The sequence below is a fragment of the Channa argus genome, chromosome 23 (genome assembly GCF_033026475.1).
Source record: "Channa argus isolate prfri chromosome 23, Channa argus male v1.0, whole genome shotgun sequence".
Taxonomy (NCBI): domain Eukaryota; kingdom Metazoa; phylum Chordata; class Actinopteri; order Anabantiformes; family Channidae; genus Channa; species Channa argus.
Window position 1 is genome coordinate 9,387,022 of NC_090219.1, and position 9,402 is coordinate 9,396,423.

Sequence of the window (9,402 nt, forward strand, 5' to 3'; positions counted from 1 at the left end):
ATCTGTTTATCAAACCTTAGGTCATAGTCAAAAATCTCCCCCAGATTTTTTTTTTTACTGATGTTCTAAGATAAGTGGCAGACTACCAAGATCAAGGCTTAAGCCAAACCTGATACACTCAGTCTTCCTCTCATTCCAGTCAAGGACGTTTTGAGACAGTTTTACATCATCCAAACAGTTGGACAGGGACAGTAGACTACAGGGACTGTACATTTGGCTTGACTGAAGAATAGATCGGTAAATCATCTGCATAACAGCGGAGGTAGAGATTGTGCTTGTGGATGACTGACCCCACTGGGAGAAGACAGTGAAAAGGGACATCGCCGAGAATGGAACCCTGAGGCACTCCACAGGAGAGAGACGCACGGGAAGAGGATGTGTCTCCTGTCATTGCGGAAAACTTCCTATAGCTAAATGGGACTGGAAGCACCTAAGAACAGTCCCCTGGATACCCACACACTGAGCAAGGCGAGAGATGAGGAATGCATGATCCACAGTATCAAAGGCAGCTGTAAGATCCAGAAGCACCAACACAGCACAATTCCCCACATCAACAGATAAAAGAATATCATTATGAAGCCTTAACAAAGCCGACTTAGTACTATTAAGTCTAGATTTAAAGCCAGATTGGAATTTCTCAAAAACATTTTCCAGAGAAGGGATTAAAAACAACACAAAGATGGGACACAGGCCTAAAATGAGATAAAACTGAGTTATCAATGTGAGGCTTTTTGGGAGGTGGCATTACCACTGCATGCTTAAAAATGTCTGGTACAACCATTGCTAAGACCATTGTTATTAAAAGTAAGAAAAGACATGGCCCTACAATATTAAAAAAAAAACCTCTTTTGAAACCTTAGCTGGAACAATATCCAATGAACAATGGGTAGGATTCATTTATTCATTCACCATCTCAGTAAGAGTTAGGTGAGACAGGCTCAAGCTGCTCAAATACAACAGATCAGACGTGCAGGGATTAATTTCAGAATTTATGGTGGTGAATCACACCTTATGACGGGGACAGTTGGCATAAATGAGACTCGATGAATATTGAAATTTAGCAGCGTTCAACATTCTACAATTCTACAATCATTGTCCATCAACTACTGAATAGAATTGAATATCTGGCTGTATATGTAACTGTTAAATGCTTAAAAATACACAATGCTATGTGGTGCGTTGCACCGAGTGCGGCAGAGCACATCGAAGCATGTTGTCACACCATTCAATGGCCATTATCTGGGATACAAAATGGGCCAGTAAGGTGCCTGCTCCACATGCTAGTGACCGCCCACAATGGGTCATAACGATATGATATAATGTGCCAATTTGGTTTAGTTTATGGTTCCGTTTATTTTCAATGCATTTACATTTACCTCGACAGTTTATAATGGGTTCATCAGCTCTTTGTGCCTGAAACGGGTAGAATCCAGAAAATCGGTGTTGAGCTTAGAGTAAAAGGTATGTGATCAATAATACTCAGTGTCCTGATGAAGAAAATAATTGACTTGGTGGAATTACCATACAGCAACGCTCTCTGCTGGTTTCTTGCGAATCCGCTTCATTAAAGTACTTCCAGTGGTGAAATTATGGCTGCAGGATGAGTGCGTTCGGTGGAGTGAGTTTACACCATTAGTACAAAATCAGCCCTGGATGTTTAAAGAAGAAAACTTGCTTTTAATACAACAAGGTGTCAAAACAGTTAGTGAACCAGCTGTGCACTCAAGCTCCGGAGAGCCAGAGCACATTCTCCTTCCCCGAGGTGTAGAAAACATGCTCTCTGTACTCAGTTTTGTGCTGAAATTATCTCTGGTCAGACGGGAGCTCTGGGGCTGGAGAGGGCTTAGGATAAGTCAGAGTGACAATTAGCCATATGACACATCTTGACACGTCAGACCTCCATACAGTCTCTGATGAATCACGGGGGGCCTGTCCAGAAATAGCCGCCCCAGCCTCAGCAACAGAACGGCCAAACAGCGAACTGTGTCAACTCGGTTTGTGAACCCTAACCTGAAACTGTATCCCTAGGTCGTCTGTGATGTGAGCAGTGAACAGTGGGAGGAGAACGCCTGCAACTCTACTGGTGAGACTGATTCCCACTGAGGTCACAGAAATGCATGTGTTCACACGACTGTGAGGTAGGTTGAACGTGCAGGTTCAAGCCAAGGGGGCAGCCGGGGCCACATTTAAAAATATACACCAGAAGGTGCAGCAGCCGTCTCTGTTATTTAATTAAAAGAGTTATGTCATCACACTTACGTTCTTAGTAAGTTTATCCCTCAGTTAAATGTCAGCCTTAGTCTTGGGGAAGTGTGAAGCTTTTTAAAGGGCAACTTTACCAACTTGCTTTCTAACCAACTGGCTTTAGTTTAGAGTGTAAATGTGCATTAATGCTTTTTAACGTTGCCACATTCAAATATTTCTCTGCTTCTAGCACCGATGGGAGATGATGTCATCTGGGGGAGCTCCATTGACCATGATAAAAGCCTCCATAGTGTGAGCAACAACATGACCTAATCTGAGCTGAAGGTCAGCTGGGGGCCTTTTTTCAGGAAGCAGTATAGAGATATTCATTAACATAGAACCAAAAGAAAAAAAGAATGTTCCAAAGTCTTCATTAATATATGTGAGAGCAAATATTCGTTTCAAATGGTAGAATTTTAAAAACCCGTCCGTGTGAAACTGACAATAGCATTAAAAATGTGCTCATATCAACATAAAAACCAAAATATGTCGTCAAATCAAATCCAAGCATTTCGTTTCATTTTTCTTTCGTTCTTTCATTTCTACGATTGCAAATCTAAGCTTTTGTTGTCATGTGCACAGTGAGGAAAACATGTTTCCCTGTACAATGAAATTCTTCCTTTGCTGATTACAGTTGATGCGAAATACAAGCAGTAAAAAAAGTTATTAAGTACATAATAAATAATCTTCTTCCTCTTCTTCTTTTCCTTTCATCTGTTCCCTTTCAGGTGTCGCCACAGCGAATCATGTGCCTCCATCTAACTCTGTCCTCTGCATCCTCTTCTCTCACACCAACTGACTTCATGTCCTCTCTCATTACATCCATAAATGTCCTCTTTGGTCGTCCTCTAGACCTCCTGCCTGGCAGCTCCAACCTCAGCATCCTTCTACCGATATATTCACAGTTTCTCCTCTGAACACGTCCAAACCACCTCAATCTGTCCTCTCTGACTTTATCTCCAAAACATCTAACATGAGCTGTCCCTCTGCCACCTCTACCTTCACCTTACGCTGTATCTCCCTGTACTTCTGTCTACTCTCCTCAGTCCTCTCAGTGTCCCGCTTCTTCTTAGCTAACCTCTTTCCCTGTATACACTCCTGAACTTCCTCGTTCCACCACCAAGTCTCCTTGTCCACTTTCCTCTTTCCAGATGACACACCGAGTACCCTTCTACCTGTCTCCCTGATCACATTAGCTGTATTGGTACAGTGATCTGAAAGCACCTCCAAACCACCCAGAGTCTGTCTCAGCTCCTCCCTGAAAACTACACAACAATCTTCCTTTTTCAACTTCAACCGCTTCATCCTCTTCTCTGCCTCTGTCCTCTTCATCTTCCTCACCACCAGCATCATTTTAGACACCACCATCCTGTCTTGTCTGGCTACACTCTCCCCTACCAATGCTTTACAGTCACTGATATCTTTCAGATTACAACGTCATCAACCTGTCTGATACTCTCTTCACCTGTAGAACATTCCTCACAAACTCCTCTTTCAGGATAACTCCTACTCCTTTTCTCTTCCTATCTGCCCCATGGTAGAACAACTTGAACCCTGCTCCTAAGATTCTGGCCTTGCTAACTTTCCACCTGGTCTCCTGGACACACAGTATGTCCACCTTCCTTCTGTGCATCATGTCAACCAACTCTCTAACCTTCCCTGTCATAGTCCCAACACACAAAGTCCCTACTGTCAGTCCTACGTTCTTAACTTTCCTCTTCTCTCTCTGCCTACGAACACGCCTTCCTCCTCTCCTTCTTTGACCAACAGTAGCCCAAATTCTGCCGAAGACACTGGCTTGTGTCCCCTTGTGGTTGCATCACACTACATCATAATTAATAATAATAGAAATAGAAATATGGACTATGTACAGTGCAACAATGACTCTCCTGTCATACTGTAAAAGCTTCTCTACAATTACCCTTAGTAAGTCTGAAGTTTGAGATCATGCACACAATTATACATTTAGGTTTATATTTTATTTTTTTATATTTTAACCTTAATCTTGGTGAATATTTCAAATTAAATTTATTTGTAAATGTAGCTTTTGATGGACAGTGGTAATGACACATGCTTTTCTTACCACATCAGGGTTGTTGTTATTCCCTCACCTACGTTCCACATTTATTGTGTAACAGCTCTGCTTACGAAGGGCCAGAAACAGGTTTGTGCGAACGCTTTAAAATGCAGATTTCCTCAGCGGCCGTCACACTGCGAGCGGGCCTCCGTGTTTCCACTGCTGCTAGTAAATAAGGAAGAATGCTTGGGTCATTTGCAGATCTTTACTGCATTTGTTCAATTCTCTTTACTCATAATAATGGAAGTGTACGCAGTCTATAAAATGCATCAGCTACAATAAACTTACCATTGCACTATTTTGGCACACGGTACTGATCCTATTCATACAGTATATGAGTAGTTTGAGGCTTGTATGTATTTCATGCAGCCATTTACACTCAGAGTGTTATTGCATTATAAAATTCTTATTCCATTGCAATTTGTTTAATATTTTTAAACTTTTCTTAACCTGTTATTTTTACCAGTGTATTTATTGTGCATTTCTTTTACACCTGTCCTCGTGTCTCCTTTGGCCAGATATCACCTTTGATGCCACAGCCTCATTTCCTTACAGGGAACGGAAATTATTTTTCTTATCACGGATGGACGGATGGGTAGATTAGGTGTGTGCATACCTACATAGAAACACGCACCACACGTCACGTACACACACGTGGAGTGGGCAGATTAACTGCTGTGCAGGATGCAGGTGACTCTGGCTGGCTATATGCAGCATCATTTCACATCGTCAGCTTTTAACGCCTCCTCGGAGACACATTCATGATATTGATTGCAGCTTTTTAGACAGGGGACTGAAAGATAATCCGGATGGATCTCGGTCAGCGTCTGAACATTTACGGCACAAAAATGAACATTTAAAGACTTTGAGCTCCACGCTCGACCAATCTATTGATACATGGCTCGACAGAAAAACAGAGGGAGACTATTGGGAATGTGATTTATCTCAAGCATGGAGCCTGGTTGAAACATAAGAGCAGCTTACTCGCTGTTGGTAGATTTCCAGCTCGTAGAGGTGGCTTTTAAAGTGTGGTACAATCAGCGTCTTGGTCACACCTGGCAAGTGAAAATGACAGATTTCCAATTGTGAATTAATCACATTCTCCCGTGGTTTGGCTACAGCAGTGTTTTTAAACCAGAGCTGGCATATTGCTTGTTGCATAAATGCTCATAAAGGACCAACAACAGCATACAGTGGGCATTTAATACTGTACTGAAGCAGACATGGACCAGTTCATTCACTTGGAATAATGTAGAAATACTCTAATTAGCCAAATGACTATTAATTGTTTTAAAATTTGGAGGATCTTGGTGGACAAAGGGTGCCTCTTAACCTGGCTAAGATTGTTTTAAAGATTGCTATAATAATTTGGTGCAGTGCAACTACTGTACAGTGTTGGCTGAAAGGGCAACTCCACAAATTTTCAACTTGCTTTCTATGGCTTTACTTTAGGCTGTAAATGTACATTAATGCTTTTAAACTTCCCTCTGACTTTAATATTTAAATATTTCTCTGCTTCTAGCTACAAAACTCCTCCAGATGACATCACCCGGGGGAGTTTTTCATCATTGGGAATTCAGATGATGTCATCTGGAGGAGCTCTGGAAAAGATTACATGATCATAATTGAAGGTTCCTCGAAGGGATGTCATCTGGAGGCATTTGTCAGCTGGAATAGAAGAGATCTTATAATATAGGGAACTCAGAAGGAAGTTAAAGGGCATGGCAAGTTCAATATCAGTGAAGGTGTCCTTTAAGTATTATGTTGTTCTGTCTCTTTATGTCTGTTACCTGTCTGGACAAAACTGCAGCTGTATGATGTTGAGGATTTATTTTGTTCTTTTGTTTTTGGTCTTTAGTTTATGGGATTATCCCATAAACGGCTTTGGGGGGGTGCAAAGCCAGCGACTGCTAACACTGGCTAAGATGTGGGTAAGACCCTGGACAGGACGGCAGCGAGCAGTGGCACTGTGAGCAGACGCTCGCCAAGCTGACATCAAAGAACTAGCGGCAATAAAGACAGACTGCTGGCGTCATCACATGTCAGCTCTGTCTGGGCCAATCGGGGGCACGTGAACACACCGCTAAGGCTAGAGTCAGTGGCCAGTTAGCATCTACAGTCAGGTCCAGATGTATTTGTATGCCAAAACGTTCCATTGCCAGGTGTTGCCTGTTAAGCCAGCAGATGAAAAAATCTGGACTTGGTTCTGAGTGTTACATTTTTATTTGGTTATTGTTCAATGCAAACCACTGGCAACGCTCCAAAACAGAAAGGTCGGATCAGACTTTGTCAAAAAAGCTTGTGCAGTTCTGAAATAAGATTCCCTGGACTGATGGAACCAAGGTTAACTTGTTCCAGATTGATGGGAAGAGAAAACTCTGAAGATCCATCCAAAGCCTGCATCAGTTCTGTTTCTCTTCCCCAGCACTGATTTGCTAAAGTGAAAAATCCAGAGTTTTGTCATGTGTATCTGACACAGATTCAACATGCTGAACCAGCTGAAAAACTGACGGGGGTCTGACTAGTGCCAATGGGACACAGCACATAAACTAGGGCAACAGATCATCATCCAAGGCCCGACGTTGACTGATGGTGTGTCATAGCCCTTAGAGGCAGATAATCATTCATGCTCTCATTCACAAGCAATTGAGATTAACTAACTGACCTAACTGCATGTCTTTGGTTTCTGGGAGGAAACCAGACCACTCACAAGACACCCACACGAGCACAGCATGAACATGCAAACCCTAACCAGAACCTGTGCTCTACAAACAATGAAATCAAGACTTGAAGAGAACAGTCAGCTTCCTATCTCGAAGAACTAATCACAAATATTACTGTAATGTGATTCGATGCACCAATTCAATCTGGACTAATTAAACTCATTTAGACTGTGTGTTACTCACACACTCGCACACAATATTCTTCCCAGGCTACCAAAGAATTGGTATTATATATATATAAAAGAGGATTAAAGAGGTGATTTGTAATGTGATCAAACACGTAACTCTTTTAAATGCTGTGTGAGCCATTAAATGTTCAGCAGCTAAACTGAAGTAACCTAACTGGTTCTGCACAAACAAAACACTTTAGTCCACACAGCCTCTCAGATAGGTTTGGACCAGCTCCCGTGCAATAGTTTGAATTTATGACTTTGGTCTTTGTGCAAAATATGGAAAGATTCTGGTCATTTTTCAACTCATGGATGTGGGTACTGCTTGTGGCAGTTCGGCATTAAACTGATTTCTTGGACCTTGGACATTATTGGACTACAGAAGAGGAAATGGGCTCCACAGGTAATTAAAAAAAAAAGTTTTTTTTGTTTTATTTTACAGGAATCAGCCTCATTAAATCTCACAGGGCAGGTAAGAGAGGGTATTATCTGCTGAAAGGACGGCCAAGTATTTAACACCATCCTAGAAATACTGAACAGAAATTCCAGCTCTCACAATACAGGAAGCATGTCCCTTTCTCTCAGTATCATTTACGCAAAAAATGATATCTAGTAATTGGTGCGAACGTCTTGATTCACATTGTGTTTTCCGCTGAAAGCAAGGGCAGCAGAGTTCCCCATTGAAATTTTTGCCAGGCTTTTCTGCTTGGAGGATGTGAAGAAATCTTGTGGAGAGGTTAAGCCCTGGTTAATTCCACAATGCTTGATCGTTCCCCTAAAATAACAGGGAAGCAGCCATCCTGGAACAGTCGCCAGTGGAAAGATTAACTGGATTAGCAGCGGATGATGCCGTCGAGCAATGATTGCTGTGGGTCTGAATCACGTCAGTGTGGAAAGTCTGCTCAGATCTGTGTTTGTTAAAAATGCAAATCTCTCTTATGTGAGACACACAGATGTGAATATTGTCAATCACCGCACAGCGAGGACATTTTAAATCCATGAAACGAACCAATTGTGATTATTTTGGGATACATTTGATGCACAAAGCAGATACTTTGCATGGGTACCACTCCAGAGGATGACTTTTCTTTCAGCTCTGTTCTTTGATAGAAAGGAGGGAGTCGAGATAATAGATTCTGTGGGGATATGGCTGGAAATAATTTTTTTTTTTAAACGCACTGTAAATCTTTGGCTATGAAAGCCGCTGTGGGCTTGTTATGGTCGCTCCCTATGAATAACTGTGCAGGTCCTGCAGCCTTAATAACCCCACTAAGTCTGCGTCCTCTTCTGCTCTGTCAGTCTGGTCATCTCCACTGAGAGGGACACAAAGCGACCGTGCCCCAGGACGTCCATTAATAGGCATGTTTATAACAGCGTGGGACAATTTGTCACTCCTTAGCGCAACCTGTGTCCTGCAGGAAGCCAAATAATGATTTTAACTGCCCGTCTAAAAGATGGATCTCCCTAATCCTCCCCACCTTGCTTCCTACTGAAAGGTGCAGAGTAATTTACAGCGGGGCAGACGATGGGCATGCTATGCCTGTGAATGAATGATCTGGCTTCTAGCAAAAAGGGGTAATTTCCTCTTAATGCAGTGCCGTAAACATTTATCATCACGCTGAGCTGACGGCGCATCGACAGAGGGAGGACTGTGCGAGTGCTTACTTTAATCTGGAGATTTTTACCTCTGATTAGCGATGCGGCCTACAGTTGCCACCCACCATGCTTGGTTAATTTTACCACCACCTGCAGCAATAACTGTTGGTTTGCTAGGTGCTAAAAATAAACAGAAATCTTTAGGCAGTACAAGGGAATCACTTCAGAAAAAAAGCATCCGTCATTGCCACCAGCTCACAGAGATAATATTTGATGATTGCTGTTTTATATAATGACAGGAGGAATATTAAAAAAAAATAAATAAATCAGAAACTAAGGAATTAAATTAGACTTTAAGCAAGGTGTTCAAATTACGTGATGTAATCACGTTGACAACCCAGCTTGTGTTGACACATTGGGATGTGTAATATTGCACTGATTTAGAGAAGCCAGGACTGTTCATTAAGCTCAGTATAAATAATGCAGAACCACATTAGCTTGCTCACGCTGAGAGAGGCATTTGCACATGAATATATAACGTGCTCAAACAAAGAAAAAGCTTTAAACATTTGTGTACATGCTGAGTGGTTGA